This window comes from Moschus berezovskii, chromosome Y (genome assembly GCF_049115385.1).
Source record: "Moschus berezovskii isolate FMDL1 chromosome Y, NW_MosBer_1.0, whole genome shotgun sequence".
Classification (NCBI taxonomy): domain Eukaryota; kingdom Metazoa; phylum Chordata; class Mammalia; order Artiodactyla; family Moschidae; genus Moschus; species Moschus berezovskii.
The window spans coordinates 8,710,245-8,731,389 of record NC_142489.1 but is presented as its reverse complement, the minus strand read 5'-3'; positions in this window follow the sequence as shown (position 1 = coordinate 8,731,389).

The following is a 21,145-nucleotide window of genomic DNA, read 5'->3' as shown; positions in this document are numbered from 1 at the left end:
GCCCTTGTTCAGTCCCCCAGCAAACGCTCCTGAGCCTGCATCACTCTCTCTCTGCATTGAACCAGGCTGATTCCCTCCCGGTTTAAGCCCCAGCAAACACTTCTGAGCCTTCATCTCTCTCCCTGCACTGACCCAGGCTGGGTCCTGCCCTTGTTCAATCCCCCAGCAAACGCTCCTGAGCCTGCATCACTCTCTCCCTGCACTGAACCACGCCAGTTCCCGCCCCGTTCAAGCCCCCGACGAACACTCCTGAACCCACATCTCGCTCCCTGCACTGAACCAGGCTGGGTCCTTCCCTTTATACTGCATCTCAATCCTCGCACTCACCTAGGCTGGTTGCTTCTCTTTAGCCTTCATCTCACTCCCCGTGCTGAATCAGGCTCATTCCTGCCCTGTTCAATCCTCCGACAAAGACTCCTGACCCCGCATCTCACTCCCTGGACTGCACCAGGCTGGGTTCTGCCCTAGTTCAAGTCCCCGACAAACACTTCTGAGCCCATATCATGGTCTCTGATATGAACCAGGCTGGGTTCTGCCCTAGTTCAAGTCCCCGACAAACACTCCTGAGCCTTCGTCTCTCTCCCTGCACTGACCCAGGCTGGGTCCTGCCCTTGTTCAGTCCCCCAGCAAACGCTCCTGAGCCTGCATCACTCTCTCCCTGCACTGAACCACGCGTTTCAGCCCTTTTCAAGCCCCCGACAAACACTCCTGAACCCGTATTTCGCTCCGTGCACGGACCCAGGCTGGTTTCTGCCCTGTTAAAGCCCCCGACAAACATTCCTGAGCACACATCATGCTTCCCGCACTGAACCAGGATGGTTCCCGCCCTGTTCAAGTCCCCGACAAACACTCCTGAGTCTCATCTCTCTCTCTCCCTTCATTGAACCACGCTGGTTCTCGCCCTGTTCAAGCCTCCGATAAATACTCCTGAGCCCGCATCTCTCTCCCTCCACTGAACTACGCTGGTTCCTTCCGTTGAGCGTGCATCTCACTCCCTCCACTGAACCTGGCTGGGTCCTGCCCTTGTTCAAACCCCCGACAAATATTCCTGAGGCCACATCTTGCTCCCTTCACTGAGCTAGGCTGGTTTCCGCCCTTTTCAAGCCCCGGACAAACACTCCTGAGCCCACATCTCTCTGCCTGCATTGAACCAGCCTGGGTCCTGCTCTTGTTCAATCCCCCAACAAAGACTCTTGAGCCTGCATCTCACTCCCCGGACTGAACCAGGCTGTTTCCTGGCCTGTTCAAGCCCCCGACAAACACTCATGAGCCCACATCCTGCTCCCCGCAATGCACCAGGCTGGGTTCTGCCCCAGTTCATGTCTCCGACAAACACTCCTGGACCCACATCTCTCTCCCTGCCCTGAACTAGGCTGGTTCCCGCCCTGTTCAAGCTCCCAACAAATCCTCCTGAGCCCGCATCTCTATGCCTGCATGGAACCAGCCTGGGTCCTGCTCTTGTTCGAGCCCCCGACAAACACTCCTGAGCCCACATCATGCTCCCCGCACTGAACCAGGCTGGGTTCTGCCCTAGTTCAAGCCCCCAACAAACACTCCTGAGCCTTCATCTCTCTCCCTGCACTGACCCAGGCTGGGGCCTGCCCTTGTTCAGTCCCTCAGCAAACGCTCCTGAGCCTGCATCACTCTCTCCGTACACTGAACCACGCCAGTTTCCGCCCTTTTCAAGCCCCCGACAAACACTCATGAACCCGTATCTCGCTCGGAGCATGGACCCAGGCTGGTTCCTGCCCTGTTTAAGCTTCCAACAAATACTCCTGAACCCACATCATGCTCCCCGCACTTAAGCAGGCTGGGTCCTCCCCTTGTTCAAGCCCCCAAGAAACACTCTAGAGCCCGCAACTCTCTCCCTGCTCGGAACCAGGCTGGTTCCCACCCTGTTCAAGCCCCCAGGAAACATTTCTGAGCCTGCATCTCTCTCCCTGCACTGACCCAGGTTGGGTCCTGCCCTTGTTCCATCTCCCGTCAAACGCTCCTGAGCCTGCATCACTCTCTCCCTACTCTGAGCACGGCAGTTTCCGCCCTGTTCAAGCCCCCGACAAACACTCCTGAACCCGTATCTTGCTCACTGCCCGGACCCAGGCTGGTTCCTGCCCTGTTCAAGCCCCCGACAAACACTCCCGAGCCCACATCTCGCTCCCTGCACTGACCCAGCCTGTTCCCGCCCTGTTCAACCACCCTACAAACACTCCTGAGCGCGCATCATACTCCTCGCACTGAACCACGCTCAATTCTGCCCTTGTTCAAGCGCCCGACTAACACTCCCGAACACACATCTAGCTCCCTGCATTGAACAAGGATGGGCCCTCCCCTTGTTGAAGACCCCGAAAAACACTCCTGAACCTGCGTATCTCTCCGCGCACTGAAACAGGGTGGTTCCTGCCCTGTTCAAGCCCTCGACAAACACTCCTGAGACCATAGCATGCTCCCTGCGCCGACCCAGGCTGGGTCGTACCCTAGTTCCATCCCCCACAAACACTCCTGAGCCCACATCCTGCACCCCGCACTGAATCAGGCTGGGTTCTGCCCCAGTTCATGTCTCCGACAAACACTCCTGAACCCACATCTCTGTCCCTGCCCTGAACTAGGCTGGTTCCTGCCCTGTTCAAGCCCCCGACAAACACTCCTTAGCCCCCATCTCTCTCTCTCCTTGCACTGAACCATGCTGGTTCCTGCCCTGTTCAAACCCCTGAGAAACACTCCTGAGCCCATATCATGCTCCTTCGACTGATCCTGGCTGGTTCCTGCTCTTTTTCAAGCCCCCAGCAAACACTCCTCAGCCTGCATCTCACTCTCTGCACTGAACCAGGCTGGGTCCCGCCCTGTTCAAGTCCCCGACAAACATTCCTGAGCTCAAAAAATGTTCCCCGCATTGAACCAGGCTGGTTTCTGCCCTAGTTCAAGTCAGCGACAAACACTCCTGAGCCCACATCTCTCTCCCTGTACTGAATCAGGCTGGTTCCTTCCCTGTTCAAGCCTCCGAAAAACACTCCTGGGCCTGCATCTCTCTCTCTCCGTGCACTGAACCACGCTGGTCCCTGCCCTGTTCAAGCCCCCGACAAACACTCCTGAACCCGCATCTCACTCCGCGAACTGAACCAGGCTGATTCCTGCCCTGTTCAATCCCCCGACAAACACTCCGGAGGCCGCATCTCACTCCCTGGACTGCACCAGGCTGGGTTCTGCCCTAGTTCAAGTCCCCGACAAACACTCCTGAGCTCGCTTCATGCCTGCGCCTGCACTGATGCAGGCTGTGTCCTCTCCTTGTTCAAGCCCTGGACAAACACTCCTGAGCGTGCATCTCCCTCCCTGACTGAACCAGGCTGGGTCCCGCCCTTATTGAAGCCCCAGACATAGACTCCAGAGCCCACATGTGGCTCCCTGCACTGAACCAGGCTGGTTCCAGGCCTGTTCAAGCCCCCGATAAACACTCCTGAGCCCGCCTGTCGCTTCTTGCACTGAACTACACTGGGTCCCACCCTCGTTCAAGCCCCCAGCAAACACTCCTGAGACGGTCTCTCTCTCTCTCTCCCTCTTCATTGAACCAGGCTGGTTCCCGCCCTGTTCAAGCCCCTTACAAACATTCCTGAGTCTCATTGCTCTCTTTCCCTGCACTGAACCAGGCTGGTTCCTTCGCTTGAGCCTGCCTCTCTCTTCCTGCACTGCACCACACTGGTTCCCCCACTATTGAAGCCCCCGACAAACACTCCTGAGCTGACATCATGCTCCCTGCACTGACCCAGGCTGGGTCCCACCCTCGTTCAAGCCCACAGCAAACACTCCTGAGAGGGCATCTCTCTCCCCCTGCATTGAACCAGGCTGGTTCCCGCCCTGTTCAAGCCCCTGACAAACATTCCTGAGTCTCATCGCTCTCTTTCCCTGCATTGACCCAGGCTGGTTCCTTCGCTTGAGCCTGCGTCTCTCTTCCTGCACTGCACCACACTGGTTCCCCGACTGTTGAAGCCCCCGACAAACACTCCTGAGTCGACATCATGCTCCCTGCACTGACCCAGGCTGGGTCCTGCCTTTGTTCAAGCCCCCGTCATACACTCCTGAGCCCACATAAGATTCCTTGCACTGACCCAGGCTGGTTCCCGTTCTGTTCAAACCCCAGACAAATATCCTAGGGACGACATCTCTCTCTCCCTGCGCTGAACACGAGCTTCCCTCCCCGTTCAAGCCCCCGACGAACACTCTTGAACCCACATCTCGCTCCCTGCACTGAACCAGGCTGGGTCCTTCCCTTTAGCCTGCATCTCACTCCCCGCATGGACCTAGGCTGGTTCCTTCTCTTTAGCCTTCGTCTCACTCCCCGTGCTGAACCAGGCTCGTTCTGCCCTGTTGAAGTCCCCGACAAGCACTCCTGAGCACACATCATGCTCCTCGCACTGAACCAGGCTGGTTCCCGCCCTGCTCAAGCCCCCGACAAGCACTCCTGACCCCACATCATGCTCTCCCCACTGAACCAGGTTGGGTTCCGCACTAGTTCAAGTCCCCGACAAACACTCCTGAGCCTTCATCTCTCTCCCTGCATTGACCCAGGCTGGGTCCTGCCCTTGTTCTGTCCCCCAGCAAACGCTCCTGAGCCTGCATCACTCTCTCCCTGCACTGAACCACGACAAACACTCCTGAACTCTTATCTCGCTACGTGCATGGACCCAGGCTGGTTCCTGCCCCGTTCAAGCCCCCGACAAACACTCCTGAGCCTGCATCTGTCTCTCTATCTCCTTGCACTGAACCACGCTGCTTCCTGCCCTGTTCAAACCCCTTGGAAACACTCCTCAGCCCATATCATGTTGCCTCGACTGATCCTGGATGGTTCTCGCCCTGTTCAAGCCCCGGACAAACACTCCTGAAACCTCATCTCGCTCCCTGAACTGAACCTCGCTGGTTCCTGCTCTTTTTCAAGCCCCCAGCAAACACTCCTCAACCTACATCTCACTCTCTGCACTGAACCAGGTTGGGTCCCGCCCTGTTCAAGTGCCCGACAAACATTCCTGAGCCCAAAAAATGTTCCCCGCACTGAACCAGGCTGGTTTCTGCCCTAGTTCAAGTCAGCAACAAACACTCCTGAGCCTGCATCTCGCTCCCTGACTGAACCAGGCTGGGTGCCGCCCTTCTTGAAGCCCCAGACAGACTCCTGAGCCCACACGAGGCTCCCTGCACTGACCCAGCCTGGTTCCCGCCCTGTTCAAGCCCCCGATAAATACTCCTGAACCCCCTGTCGCTTCCTGCACTGAACTAGACTAGGTCCCACCCTTGTTCAAGCCCCCAGCAAACACTCCTGAGACGGCATCTCTCTCCCCCTGCATTGAACCAGGCTGGGTCCCGCCCTGTTCAAGCCCCTGACAAACACTCCTGAGCCGACATCATGCTCCCTGCACTGACCCAGACTGGGTCCTGCCCTTGCACAAGCCCCCGTCAGACACTCCTGTGCCCACATCAGGTTCCTTGCACTGACCCAGGCTGGTTCCCGCCCTGTTCAAGCCCCTGACAAACATTCCTGAGTCTCATCGCTATCTTTCCCTACACTGACCCAGCCTGGTTCCTTCGCTTGAGCCTGCATCTCTCTTCCTGGACTGCACCACACTGGTTCCCACGCTAATGAAGCTCCCAACCAACACTCATGAGCCGACATCATGCTCCCTGCACTGACCCAGGCTGGGTTCTGCCCTTGTTCAGTCCCTCAGCAAACGCTTCTGAGCCTGCATCTCTCTCTCCCTGCACTGAACCACGCCACTTTCCGCCCTTTTCAAGCCCCCGACAAACACTCCTGAACCCGTATTTCGCTCTGAGCATGGACCCAGGCTGGTTCCTGCCCTCTTTAAACACCCGACAAACACTCCTGAACCCACATCATGCTGCCCGCACTGAAGCAGGCTGGGTCCTCCCCTTGTTCAAGCCCCCAGAAACACTCCTGAGCCCACGTCTCTCTACCTGCACTGATTCAGGCTATTTCCTGCCCTGTTCAAGCCCCCAACATTCACTCTTTAGCCCGCATGAAACCAGGCTGGATCGTGCCCTGTTCAATCCCCCAAAACACTTCCTAGCCTGCAACTCTCTCCCTGCACTGAACCAGACTAGGTCCTGCCCTTGTTCAATCCCTCTGCAAACGCTCCTGAGCCTGCACCACTCTCTCCCTGCACTGAACCACGCCAGTTTCCGCCCTGTTGAAGCCCCCGACAAACACTCCTGAACGCGTATCTCGCTCCCTGCTCGGACCCAGGCTGGTTCCTGCCCTGTTCAATCCCCCGACAAACACTTCTGAGCCCACATCTCGCTCCCTGCACTAACCCAGACTGTTCCCGCCCTGTTCAACCACCCTACAAACACTCCTGAGTGCACATCATACTACCCGCCCTGTACCGGGCTCAGTTCTGCCCTAGTTCAAGCGCCCAAGTAACACTCCCGAACACACATCTAGCTCCCTGCATTGAACAAGGATGGGCCCTCCCGTTGTTCAAGCCCCCCAAAACACTCCAGAGCCTGCATATCTCTCACCGCATTGAATCAGGCTGGTTCCCTCCCTGTTCAATCCCCCGACAAACACTCCTGAGCCCGCATCTCACTCCCTGGACTGCACCAGGCTGGGTTCTGCCCTAGTTCAAGTCCGCGAGAAACACTCCTGAGCTCGCTTCATGCCTGCAGCTGCACTGATGCAGGCTGTGCCCTCTCCTTGTTCAAGTCCTGAACAAACACTCCTGAGCCTGCATCTCGCTCCCTGACTGAACCAGGCTGGGTCCCGCCCTTCTTGAAGCCCCAGACAAAGACCCCTGAGCCAACGTGAGGCTCCCTGCACTGACCCAGCCTGGTTCCAGCCCTGTTCAAGCTCCCGATAAACACTCCTGAGACCATAGCATGCTCCCTGCGCAAACCCAGGCTGGGTCTTGCCCTAGTTCTATCCCCCGACAAACACTCCTGAGCCCACATCCTGCTCCCCGCACTGAATCAGGCTGGGTTCTGCCGCAGTCCATGTCCCGACAAACACTCCTGAACCCACATCTCTCTCCCTGTCCTGAACTAGGCTGGTTCCTGCCCTGTTCAAGCTCCCGAGAAACACTCCTGAGCCCGCATCTCATTCCCTGTACTGAACCAGCCTGGGTTCTGCCCTAGTTGAAATCCCCGACAAACACTCCTGAGCTCACTTCATGCCTGCACCGATGCAGGCTGTGTCCTCTCCTTGTTCAAGCTGCGGACAAACACTCCTGAGCCTGCATCTCGCTCCCTGACTGAACCAGGCTGGGTCCCGCCCTTATTGAAGCTCCAGACAAAGATTCCTGAGCCCACATGAAGCTCCCTGCACTGACCCAGATGGTTCCAGCCCTGTTCGAGCCCCCGATAAACACTCCTGAACCCGCCTGTCGCTTCTTGCACTGAACTAGACTGGGTCCCACCCTCGTTCAAGCCCCCAGCAAACACTCCTGAGACGGCATCTCTCTCCCCCTGCATTGAACCACGCTGGTTCCCTCCCGTTCAAGCCCCTGACAAACATTCCTGAGTCTCATCGCTCTCTTTCCCTGCACTGACCCAGGCTGGTTCCTTCGCTTGAGCCTGCATCTCTCTTCCTGCACTGCACCACACTGGATCCCCCGCTGTTGAAGTCCCCGACAAACACTCCTGAGCCGACATCATGCTCCCAGCACTGACCCAGGCTGGGTCCTGCCCTTGTTCAAGCCCCCGTCAGACACTCCTGAGCCCACATCAGGTTCCTTGCACTGACCCAGGCTGGTTCCCGTCCTGTTCAAACCCCAGACAAACATCCTAGGACGCTATCTCTCTCTCCCTGCGCTGAACACGCTGGTTCCCGCCCCATTCAAGCCCCCGACGAACACTCCTGAACCCGCATCTCGCTCCCTACACTGAACCAGGCTGGGTCCTTCCCTTTACCCTGCATCTCACTCGCCGCACTGACCTAGGCTGGTTCCTTCTCTAGCCTTCATCTCACTCCCGGTGCTGAACCAGGCTCATTCCTGCCCTGGTCAAGCCCCCGACAAACACTCCTGAGCACACATCATGCTCCCCACACTGAACCAGGCTGGTTCCGGCCCCGTTCAAGTCCCTGACACACTCCTGAGTCTGATCTCTCTCTCTCCCTGCACTGAAACACCTTGGTTCTCACCCTGTTCAAGCCCCCGACAAACACTCCTGAGCCTGCATCTCTCTGCCTGCATTGAACCAGCCTGGGTCCTGTTCTTGCTCAAGCCCCTGACAAACACTCCTGAGCCCACATTATGGTCTCCGCACTGAATCAGGCTGGTTCCCACCCTGTTCAAGCCCCCGACAAACACTCCTGAACACACATCTCGCTCCCTGCACTGACCCAGACTACTTCCCGCCCTGTTCAACCACCCTACAAACACTCCTGAGCGCGCATCATACTCCCCGCACTGAACCAGGCTCAATTCTGCCTTCGTTCATGCGCCCACTAACACTCCCGAACACACACCGAGCTCCCTGCATTGAACAAGGATGGGCCCTCCTCTTGTTCAAGCCCCCGAAAAACACTCCTGAGCCTGCATATCTCTCCCCGCACTGAAACAGGTTGGTTCCTGCCCTGTTCAAGCCCTCGACAAATACTCCTGAGACCACATCATGCTCCCTGAGCCGACACAGGCTGGGTCTTGCTCTAGCTCTATCCCCCGACAAACAATCCTGAGCTCACATCCTGCTCCCCGCACTGAATCAGGCTGGGTTCTGCCACAATCCATGTCTCCGACAGACACTCCTGAACCCACATCTCTGTCCCTGCCCTGAACTAGGCTGGTTCCTGCCCTGTTCAAGCCCCCGACAAACACTCCTGAGCCCGCATCTCACTCCCTGGACTGAACCAGCCTGGGTTCTGCCCTGTTCAAGACCCCGACAAACACTCCTGTGCTCACTTCATGCCAGCACTGATGCAGGCTGTGTCCTCTCCTTGTTCAAGCCCTGGACAAACACTCCTGAGCCTGCATCTGGCTCCCTGACTGAACCAGTCTGGGTCCCGCCCTTCTTGAAGCCCCCGACAAAGAGTCCTGAGCCTATATGAGGCTCCCTGCACTGACCCAGAAAGGTTCCAGCCCTGTTCAAGCCCCCGATAATCACTCCTGAACCCGCCTGTCGCTTCCTGCAGTGAACTAGACTGGGTCCCACCCTTGTTCAAGCCCCCAGCAAACACTCCTGAGACGGCATCTCTCTCCCCCTGCATTGAACCACGCTGGTTCCCACCCTGTTCAAGCCCCTGACAAACATTCCTGATTCTCATCGCTCTCTTTCCCTGCCCTGACCCAGGCTGGTTCCTTCGCTTGAGCCTGCATCTCTCTTCCTGCACTGCACCACACTGGTTCCCCCGCTGTTGAAGCCCCCGACCAACACTCCTGAGTCTTCATCTCTCTCCCTGCATTGACCCAGGCTGGGTCCTGCCCTTGTTCAGTCCCCCAGCAAACGCTCCTGAGCCTGCATCACTCTCTCCCTGCACTGAACCACGCCAGTTTCCGCCCTTTTCAAGCCCCCGACAAACACTCCTGAACCCGTATCTCGCTCTGAGCATGGACCCAGGCTGGTTCCGGCCCTGGTTAAACACCCGACAAACACTCCTGAACCCACATCATGCGGCCCACACTGAAGCAGGCTGGGTCCTCCCCTTGTTCAAGCCCCCAGAAACACTCCTGAGCCCACATCTCTCTACCTGCACTGATCCAGGCTATTTCCTGCCCTGTTCAAGCCCCCAACATACACTCCTTAGCCCATATCGTGCTCCCCGCACGGAACCAGGCTGGGTCGTGCCCTAGTCAATCCCCGAGAAACACTCCTGAGCCCGCAACTCTCTCCCTGCACTGAACCAGGCTGGTTCCCGCCCTGTTCAAGCCCCCAGGAAACATTTCTGAGCCTGCATCTCTCTCCCTGCACTGACCCAGACTAGGTCCTGCCCTTGTTCAATCTCCCATCACACGCTCCTGAGCCTGCATCACTCTCTCCCTGCACTGAAATACGCCAGTGTCCGCCCTGTTCAAGCCCCCCGACAAACACTCCTGAACCCATATCTCGCTCTGAGCATGGACCCAGACTGGTTTCTGCCCTGTTTAAGCTCCCGACAAACACTCCTGAATCCACATCGTGCTGCCCGCACTGAAGCAGGCTGGGTCCTCCCCTTGTTCAAGCCCCCAAGAAACACTCCTGAGCCCACATCTCTACGCCTGCACTGATCCAGGCTATTTCCTGCCCTGTTAAGCCCCCGACATACATTCCTGAGCCCACCTTATGCTCCCCGCACGGAACCAGGCTGGGTCGTGCCCTAGTCAATCCCCAAGAAACACTCCTGAGCCCGCAACTCTCTCCCTGCACTGAACCAGGCTGGTTCCCGCCCTGTTCAAGCCCCCAGGAAACATTTCTGAGCCTGCATCTCTCTCCCTGCACTGACCCAGACTAGGTCCTGCCCTTGTTCAATCTCCCATCAAACGCTCCTGAGCCTGCATCACTCTCTCCCTGCCCTGAAATACGCCAGTTTCCGCCCTGTTCAAGACCCCGACAAACACTCCTGAACCCGTATCTCGCTCCCTGCCCGTTCCCAGGCTGGTTCCTGCCCTGTTCAATCCCCCCGACAAACACTGCTAGCCCACATCTCGCTCCTTGCACTGACCCAGACTGGTTCCGGACCTGTTCAACCACCCTACAAACACTCCTGAGCGCGCATCATACTCCCCACCCTGTACTAGGCTCAGTTCTGCCCTACTTCAAGCACCCGACTAACACTCCCGAACACACATCTAGCTCCCTGCATTGACCAACGATGGGCCCTCCCATTGTTCAAGCCCCCGAAAAATACTGAGCCTGCATATCTCTCCCCGCACTGAAGCAGGCTGCTTCCTGCCCTGTTCAAGCCCTCGACAAACACTCCTGAGACCACATCATGCTCCCTGCGCCGACCCAGGCTGGGTCTTGCCCTAGTTCTATCCCCCGACAAACACTCCTGAGCCCATATCCTGCACCCCGCACTCAATCAGGCTGGGTTCTGCCCCAGTTCCTGTCTCCGACAAACACTCCTGAACCCACATCTCTCTCCCTGCCCTGAACTAGACTGGTTCCTGCCCTGTTCAAGCCCCCGACAAACACTCCTTAGCCCGCATCTCTCTCTCTCTCTCCTTGCACTGAACCACGCTGGTTCCTGCCCTGTTCAAACCCCTGAGAAACACTCCTGAGTCCATATCATGCTCCTTAGACTGATCCCGGCTGGTTCCCGCCCTGTTCAAGCCCCGGACAAACACTCCTCAATCCTCATCTCACTCTCTGCACTGAACCAGGCTGGGTCCCGCCCTGTTCAAGTCCCCGACAAACATTCCTGAGCCAAAAAATGTTCCCCGCATTGAACCAGGCTGGTTTCTGCCCTAGTTCAAGTCAGCGACAAACACTCCTGAGCCCAAATCTCTCCCTGTACTGAATCAGGCTGGTTCCCTCCCTGTTCAAGCCTCCGAAAAACACTCCTGAGCCTGCATCTCTCTCTCTCCCTGCACTGAACCACGCTGGTCCCTGACCTGTTCAAGCCCCCGACAAAGACTCCTGAACCCGCATCTCACTCCGCGAACTGAACCAGGCTGATTCCTGCCCTGTTCAATCTCCCTACAAACACTCCTGAGCCCGCATCTCACTCCCTGGACTGCACCAGGCTGGGTTCTGCCCTAGTTCAAGTCCCCGACAAACACTCCTGAGCTCGCTTCATGCCTGCGCCTGCACTGATGCAGGCTGTGTCCTCTCCTTGTTCAAGCCCTGGACAAACACTCCTGAGAGTGCATCTCCCTCCCTGACTGAACCAGGCTGGGTCCCGCCCTTCTTGAAGCCCCAGACAAAGACTCCAGAGCCCACATGAGGCTCCCTGCACTGACCCAGACTGGTTCCAGGCCTGTTCAAGCCCCCGATAAACACTCCTAAGCCCGCCTGTCGCTTCTTGCACTAAACTAGACTGGGTCCCACCCTCGTTCAAGCCCACAGCAAATACTCCTGAGACGGCATCTCTCTCTCTCTCTCTCCCCCTTCATTGAACCAGGCTGGTTCCCGCCCTTGTTCAAGCCCCTGACACACATTTCTGATTCTCATCGCTCTCTTTCCCTGCAATGACCCTGGCTGGTTCTTTCGCTTGAGCCTGCGTCTCTCTTCCTGCACTGCACCACACTGGTTCCCCCACTGTTGAAGCCCCCGACAAACACTCCTGAGCTGACATCATGCTCCCTGCACTGACCCAGGCTGGGTCCCGCCCTTGTTCAAGCCCCCGTCATACACTCCTGAGCCCATATCAGGTTCATTGCACTGACCCAGGCTGGTTCCCTTCCTGTTCAAACCCCAGACAAATATCCTAGGGACGACATCTCTCTCCCTGCGCTGAACACGAGCTTCCCTCCCCGTTCAAGCCCCCAACAAACACTCCTGAACCCACATCTCGCTCCCTGCACTGAACAAGTTTGGGTCCTTCCCTTTAGCCTGCATCTCACTCCCCGCACTGACCTAGGCTGGTTCCTTCTCTTTAGCCTTCATCTCACTCCCCGTGCTGAACCAGGCTCGTTCCTGCCCTGTTGAAGTCCCCAGCAAACACTCCTGAGCACACATCATGCTCCTCGCACTGAACCAGGTTGGTTCCCGCCCTGCTCAAGCCCCCGACAAGCACTCCTGACCCCACATCATGCTCTCCCCACTGAACCAGGTTGGGTTCTGCCCTAGTTCAAGTCCCCGACAAACACTCCTGAGCCTACATCTCTCTCCTTGCACTGACCCAGGCTGGGTCCTGCCCTTCTTCAATCCCCTCGCAGACGCTCCTGAGCCTGCATCACTCTCTCCCTGCACTGAACCACGACAAACACTCCTGAACCCGTATCTCGCTCCGTGCATGGACCCAGGCTGGTTTCTGCCCCGTTCAAGCCCCCGACAAACACTCCTGAGCCTGCATCTGTCTCTCTCTCTCTTCTTGCACTGAACCACGCTGGTTCCTGCCCGGTTCAAACCCCTTAGAAACACTCCTCAGCCCATATCATGCTGCCTCGACTGATCCTGGATGGTTCTCGCCCTGTTCAAGCCCCGGACAAACACTCCTGAATCCTCATCTCGCTCCCTGCACTGAACCTCGCTGGTTCCTGCTCTTTTTCAAGCCCCCAGCAAACACTCCTCAGCCTGCATCTCACTCTCTGCACTGAACCAGGTTGGGTCCCGCCCTGTTCAAGTGCCCGACAAACATTCCTGAGCCCAAAAAATGTTCCCCGCACTGAACCAGGCTGGTTTCTGCCCTAGTTCAAGTCAGCGACAAACACTCCTGAGCATGCATCTCGCTCCCTGACTGAACCAGGCTGCGTCCTGCCCTTCTTGAAGCCCCGGACAAAGACTCCTGAGCCCACATGAGGCTTCCTGCACTGACCCAGACTGCTTCCAGCCCTGTTCAAGCCCCCGATAAACACTCCTGAACCCGCCTGTCGCTTCCTGCACTTAACTAGACTGGGTCCCACCCTTGTTCAAGCCCCCAGCAAACACTCCTGAGACGGCATCTCTCTCCCCCTGCAGTGAACCAGGCTGGTTCCCGCCCTGTTCAAGCCCCTGACAAACATTCCTGAGTCTCATCGCTCCCTTTCCCTGCACTGACCCAGGCTGGTTCCTTCGCTTGAGCCTGCATCTCCCTTCCTGTACTGCACCACACTGGTTCCCCCGCTGTTGAAGCCCCCGACAAACACTCCTGAGCCGCATCATGCTCCCTGCACTGACCCAGGCTGGGTTCTGCCCTTGTTCAGTCCCTCAGCAAACGCTTCTGAGCCTGCATCTCTCTCTCCCTGCACTGAACCACGCCACTTTCCGCCCTTTTCAAGCCCCCGACAAACACTCCTGAACCCGTATTTCGCTCTGAGCATGGACCCAGGCTGGTTCCTGCCCTCTTTAAACACCCGACAAACACTCCTGAACCCACATCATGCTGCCCGCACTGAAGCAGGCTGGGTCCTCCCCTTGTTCAAGCCCCCAGAAACACTCCTGAGCCCACATCTCTCTACCTGCACTGATTCAGGCTATTTCCTGCCCTGTTCAAGCCCCCAACATACACTCTTTAGCCCACATCGTGCTCCCCGCATGGAACCAGGCTGGATCGTGCCCTGTTCAATCCCCCAAAACACTTCTGAGCCTGCAACTCTCTCCCCGCACTGAACCAGACTAGGTCCTGCCCTTGTTCAATCCCTCTGCAAACGCTCCTGAGCCTGCATCACGCTTTCCCTACACTGAACCACGCCAGTTTCCGCCCTGTTGAAGCCCCCGACAAACACTCCTGAACACGTATCTCGCTCCCTGCTCGGACCCAGGCTGGTTCCTGCCCTGTTCAATCCCCCGACAAACACTCCTGAGCCCACATCATGCTCTCCGCACTGAACCTGGATGGGTTCTGCCCTAGTTCAAGTCCCCGTCAAACACTCCTGAGCCTTCATCTCTCTCCCTGCACTGACCCAGGTTGGGTCCTGCCCTTTGTTCAGTCCACCAGCAAACGCTCCTGAGCCTGAATCTCTCTCCCTGCACTGAACCACGCCAGTTTCCGCCCTTTTCAAGCCCCCGACAAACACTCCTGAACCCGTATCTCGCTCCGTGCACGGACCCAGGCTGGTTCCTGCCCTGTTCAAGCCCCCGACAAACACTCCTGAACCCACACCATGCTGCCCGCACTGACGCAGGCTGGGTCCTCCCCTTGTTCAAGCCTCCAAGAAACACTCCTGAGCTCGCAACTCTCTCCCTGCACGGAACCAGGCCGGTTAACGCCCTGTTCAAGCCCCTAGGAAACACTTCTGAGTCTGCATCTCTACCTGCACTGAACCCAGCTGGGTCCTGCCCTTGTTCAAGCCCTCAAGAACACTCCTGAGCCCGCATCTCTCTCCCTGCCCGGAACCAGGCTGTTTCCTGTCCTGTTCAATCCCCCGACAACACTTCTGAGCCTGCATCTCTCTCTCTCTTCCTGTACTGAACCACGCTGGTCCCTGCCCGGTTCAAGCCCCCGAGAAACACTCCTGAACCCGCATCTCACTCCCCGCACTGAACCAGGCTGTTTCCTGCCCTGTTCAAGCCCCCAGCAAACACTTCTCAGCCTGCATCTCTCTCCCTGCACTGAACAAGGCTGGTTCCTGCCCTATTCAAGGCCCGACAAGCATCTTGACCCCACATCTTGCTGCCCGCAGTGAACCAGTCTGGTTCCTGCCCTTGTCTCTCCACGCAGAACTCCACAGTGACTCCCCGCATAGCCTGTGAATCCCCTTGTAACAATACAGAGGCCCCAGAGAACATAACTTCCCCACCCCACCCCTTCCATCAGAGTGCTCCCTCCTCGGTTTTGGCGGAGAACCGCTAATAAGAGGGAATGACATTTTGATTTTTGATGAGAAATCACATCTAAGAAACAATTTAACTTTTTTCTGGAAGCATAATTGCTTACAGAATTTTGCTCTTTTCTGTCAAACCTCAGCATGAATCAGCCATAGGTATACATATATCCCCTCCCTTTTGAACCTCCCTCCCAATCCCACCCCTCTAGTTTGATACAGAGCCCCTGTTTGAATTTTCCTGAGACATACAGCAAATTTCTGTTGGCTCTCTATTTTATACATGGTAATGTGAGTTTCCAGGTTACTCTTTCCATACATCTCATCCTCTCCCCATATCCACTAGACTATTCTTCGTGTCTGTTTCTCCATTGCTACCCTGTAAATAAATTCCGTCTTTCTAGACTGTATATATGCATTAGTAGACGATCTTTATCTTTCTCGTTCTGACTTACTTCACTCTGTACCATAGGTTCTAGGTTCATCCACCTCATTAGAACGGACTCAAAGGCATTCCTTTTTACAGCTGAGTGACATTCCATTGTGTATATTGTAACACAGCCTCTTTATCCAGGCATCACATTTTGATGATATGGACAGGCTTTTGAGTAAGAAGCGGTAGAGGAGGAACGGTCTGAGTGGCGACTTCCTGGAACCGTGGAGGAAATATCCAAACCAACAGTTACACACTCTTTTAGTGAAGTGAAAAGGCGCTCAGTCATGTCTGACTCTTTGCGACCCCATGGACTATACAGTCCATGGAATTCTCCAGGCGACAATACTGGAGTGGGTAGCCTTTCCCTCCTCCAGGGGAATCTTTCCAACCCAGGGGTCAAACCCAGGTCTCCCGCATTGCAGGCGGATTCTTTACCAGCTGAGCCACCAGGGAAGGCCACACACTATTTTAAGAGAGTTCCAAATTAAACTTACAACTGTGAGATTAATTCTCAAATAAGCCATGGTGATGACTGACTGAGTTAATGCCCTCCTTAAAGAAAAAGGAATGTCTATTGACGGCTGACTGTGGGCATCCACGGCTTCCCCGAGGGCCAGCTCCTTTTATTGAATTATTGGGTGCAGGAGGCAAGTCTGCCTCCACCCTGGGCAGCGGGAAGGCTGCGGGATCAGGTTGGGAAAGGACGTTCCTCTGGGCGCTTTAGGGGCAGTGCAGGGCAGTGCATGATACCCACCTTCTTTAACCCTCCTGTGAGGATCCTTGCCCAGGGCACCGTGTCTCTCCATGTCCACCCCTTGTGGCAGCAGCATTCAGCTGACTTCTCAGGGCGGGGAAACGATGGGGCTAAGCCAGCTCCTAGGACAAGCTCCAAGCTCTGGGCTGACACGGATGCCCGCATTTAGGGGCTCTGAAGATGAAGGTGGTGCCCGCTGGACCACTTTTCCTGGGCAGCTAGAGACAGGGCTGGTTTTACAGACCTGCTTCATGAAAGACTCTGACTCCAGACTGATGTTCACAGTGGGGTTGCCACCCCAGAGGGCAGACAGTCAGTCTCCAGGACTTCCCTACTTCCTGAGTGCTCACCTTCTTTTGGAGAAAAGATTGACACTTTAGATGTCTGTATGATAGTGTTGGCTGTAACCCAACCCCTGACCTTCCCTGTGAGGTTCAGAGGGTCTGAGCTCAGAGGAAGAAATTGACATACACCTTCTAGCATTGGAATGGCCGGTCTTCCGAATCATAACTCAAATCCCATGGTGGCCTGAAGGAAATTGAGAAAAGAAATAACATTCTGGGCTGTTTTCTCCACTTACCATACTCACAGTTTAATGAGAACGCCAGTATCAGGCCCCCAAAGTTAGTCACTCGGTCAGTCGTGTCCGATTCTTTGTGACCCCATGGACTGTAGCCTGCCAGGCTCCTCTGTCCGTGGCATTCTCCAGGCAAGAATACTGGAGTGGGTTGCCATTTTCTCCTCCAGGGAATCTTCCCAGCCCAAAGAAAGAACCAGGGTCTCCTGCATTGCCGGCGGATTCTTTACCATCCTAGCCACCAGCCTACACTTACCCACAACGGCACTCATAAAGAGAGCTCACCACTGGAGAGTCATTTCCAAACCAACAGCGTTACACACTATTTCAAGAAAGTTCCAAAATAAACATGTATATATATCAGATTAATTCTCAGATAAGCTGTGGTAACGGTTCACTCAGATATGCCCTTCTTTTTTTTTTTTTTTAAATGTCTACTGTAAACATTGAAAAGAAAATTTCCCATGTGAAGAAGGAAAGGGCAATCAGAGAAAATCAGAGAGCAACCATCCTCATGGGATATGGAGCTCAGACTTGAATACAGGGTTCATTTCTCCGTTAAGACTATGATGTTTTTCTCCTAAAGTGGCCATGTTTCAGTTGACTGCAATTTTATTATAATATGAAGTTACTGAATCAGGGGTATTAATTCCCGCACCACCAAAGTGGTATACATTCGAGGAATTCTGTTTGTTTTTCGGTGTTGAATGGTTTCCCTACCCACTGAGCAGGAGTAACCCCCTCTCCTTCTCAAACCTTTTTGTTGAAATAAGTCAGCTGATACAAGGAAGAGGTATCAAAACCAACATCTGTCTTTAATCCCTTTTCAAAAAATCCACACACTGCAGTTCCCTCTTGACTGTGTGTAAAAGGTGATCTGAAGCCCTGAAAATGTAAAGTCGCTGCGTGTGGCACTCGTGGGGACTCCTGAGGACGATTTCCACATCAACTCTGAATCCGTCCCCTGTGGTCTCCGTAACTGACACCCCCCAGGTGATGCTCCCCTGCGGTTTCCTGTTAATACCTGCTGTGTTCATCGGGGCTGCAGACTTTTCACTCAGCAGCATGTTGAGCTCAGAGAGAAAGTGACTTCCACAGAGAAAACTGGAAGGGAAAGAAGAAAATAAAAATTATCGTAGGAAGGGGAATAAATACCGTATACACAGTTGCAGGTCAATACAGCTGTTCTAGCTATCTATCTGCCCGCCTGCTTCTATCACCTGTCTGTCCATCTCTCTCTCAATCTGCCATCTACCTACAGGTTTCTATCAACTATCCAGCTGTCTCTATCTTCTATATCTGCCTGTATCTGTCATCTATTATCTGTCTGTTTCTATCATCTATCATCTGTCTCTATCCCATCTCATTAACATCTGACTTTAGTGTGGTGTCGCTGTTACAATTGACGAACCAGTATTGTTACCTGATCATCCAGTAAAGCCCACAGTTTATAGCCACCTGTGCTCTCCCTAACCCCTCCCCTCCTTAACCCCTGGCAGTCACAGACTTTTTTTTTTTTAACCATCCTCACTGTTTTTTGTTGTTCAGTCCCTAAGTCATGTCCAAATCTTTGCAACCCCATGGACCTCAGCACGCCAGGCCTCCCTGTCCATCACCAACTCCCGGAGTGTGCTCAAACTCATGTCCAGTGAGTGGGTGATGCCATCCAACCATCTCATCCTCTGTCGTCCCCTTCTCCTCCTGCCCTCAATCTTTCCCAGCATCAGGGTCTTCTCCAATGAGACGACTCTTTTGATCAGATGGGCAAAGGACTGGAGCTTCAGCTTCAGCATCCGTCAGTTCAGTCACTCAGTCATGTCCAACTCTTTGCGACCCCATGGACCGCAGCACGCCAGGCCTCCCTGTCCATCACCAACTCCCGGAGTGTGCTCAAACTCATGTCCAGTGAGTGGGTGATGCCATCCAACCATCTCATCCTCTGTCGTCCCCTTCTCCTCCTGCCTTCAATCTTTCCCAGCACCAGAGTCTTCTCCAGTGAGTCAGTTCTTCACCTCAGGTGGCCAAAGGGTTGGAATTTCAGCTTCAGCATCAGTCCTTCCAATGAATATTCAGGCTTGATTTCCTTTAGGACTGACTGGCTTGTACTCCTTGTAGTCCAAGGGAGTCTTAAGAGGCTTCTCCAACACCACAGTTCAAAAGCATCAATTCTTTGTTGCTCAGCTTTCTTTATAGTCCAACTCTTCACATCCATACATGACCACTGGAAAAACCACGGCTTCGACTAGATGGACCTTTGTCAGCAAAGTAATATCTCTGCTTTTTAATATGCTGTCTACGTTGGTCATAACTTTTCTTCCAAGGAGCAAGTGTCTTTTAATTTCATGGCTGCAGTCACCATCTGCAGTGATTTTGGAGCCCAGAAAAATAAAGTCAGCCACTGTTTCCACTGTTTCCCCGCTGATTTGCCATGAAATGATGGGACCGGATGCCATGATCTTAGTTTTCTGAATGTTGACTTTTAAGCCAGCTTTTTCACTCTCCTCTTTCACTTTCATCAAGAGGCTTTTGAGTTCCTCTTCACTTTCTGCCATAAGGGTGGTGTCATCTGCATATCTGAGGTTATTGATATTTCTCCCAGCAATCTTGATTCCAGCTTGTGCTTCTTCCAGCCCAGCGTTCCTCATGATGTACTCTTCATATAAGTTAAATAAGCAGGGTGACAATATACAGCCTTGACGTACTCCTTTTCCTATTTGGAACCAGTCTGTTGTTCCATGTACAGTTCTGACTGTTGCTTCCTGTCCTGCATACAGGTTTCTCAAGAGGCAGGTCATGTGGTCTGGTATTCCCATCTCTTTCAGAATTTTCCACAGCTTATTGTGATCCACACAGTCAAAGGCTTTGGCATAGTCAATAAAGCAGAAATAGATATTTTTCTGGAACTCTCTTGCTTTTTCCATGATCCAGCGGATGTTGGCAATTTGATCTCTGGCTCCTCTGCCTTTTCTAAAACCAGCTTGAACATCTGGAAGTTCACGGTTCACGTATTGCTGAAGCCTGGCTTGGAGAATTTTGAGCATGACTTTACTAGCGTGTGAGATGAGTGCAATTGTGCGGTCATTTGAGCATTCTTTGGCATTGCCTTTCTTTGGGCTTGGAATGAAGACTGACCTTTTCCAGTCCTGTGGCCACTGCTGAGTTTTCCCAATTTGCTGGCATATTGAGTGCAGCACTTTCACAGCATCATCTTTCAGGATTTGAAATAGCTCAACTGGGATTCCATCACCTCCACTAATTTTGTTCGTAGTGATGCTTTCTAAGGCCCACTTGACTTCACATTCCAAGATGTCTGGCTCTAGGTCAGTGACAACGTTATCGTGACTATCTTGGTAGGGAAGATCTTTTTTGTACAGTTCTTCTGTGTATTCTTGCCACCTGTTCTTAATATCTTTTGCTCCTGTTCAGTTCAGTTCAGTCACTCAGTCGTGTCCGACTATCCGCGACCCCATGAATCACAGCACGCCAGGCCTCCCTGTCCATCACCAAATCCCGGAGTTCACTCAAACTCATGTCCACAGAGTCGGTGATGCCATCCAGCCATCTCACTCTCGGTCGTCCCCTTCTCCTCCCGCCCCCAACTTTTCCCAGCATCAGAGTCTTTTCCAGTGAGTCAACTTGTCGCATGAGGTGGCCAAAGTATTGCAGCTTCAGCTTTAGCATCAGTCCTTCCAATGAACACCCAGCATTGATCTCCCTTAGAATGGACTGGTTGGATCTCCTGGCGGTACAAGGGACTCTCAAGAGTCTTCTCCAACACCACAGTTCAAAAGCATCAATTCTTCGGCGATCAGCTTTATTCACAGTCCAACTCTCACATCCATACATGACCACGGGAAAAACCATAGCCTTGACTAGATGGACCTTGGTTGGCAAAGTAATGTCTCTGCTTTTCAATATATTATCAAGGTTGGTCATAACTTTCCTTCCAAGGAGTAAGCGTCTTTTAATTTCATGGCTGCAATCAGCATCTGCAGTGATTTTGGAGCCCAAAAAAATAAAGTCTGACACTGTTTCCACTGTTTTCCCATCTATTTCCCATG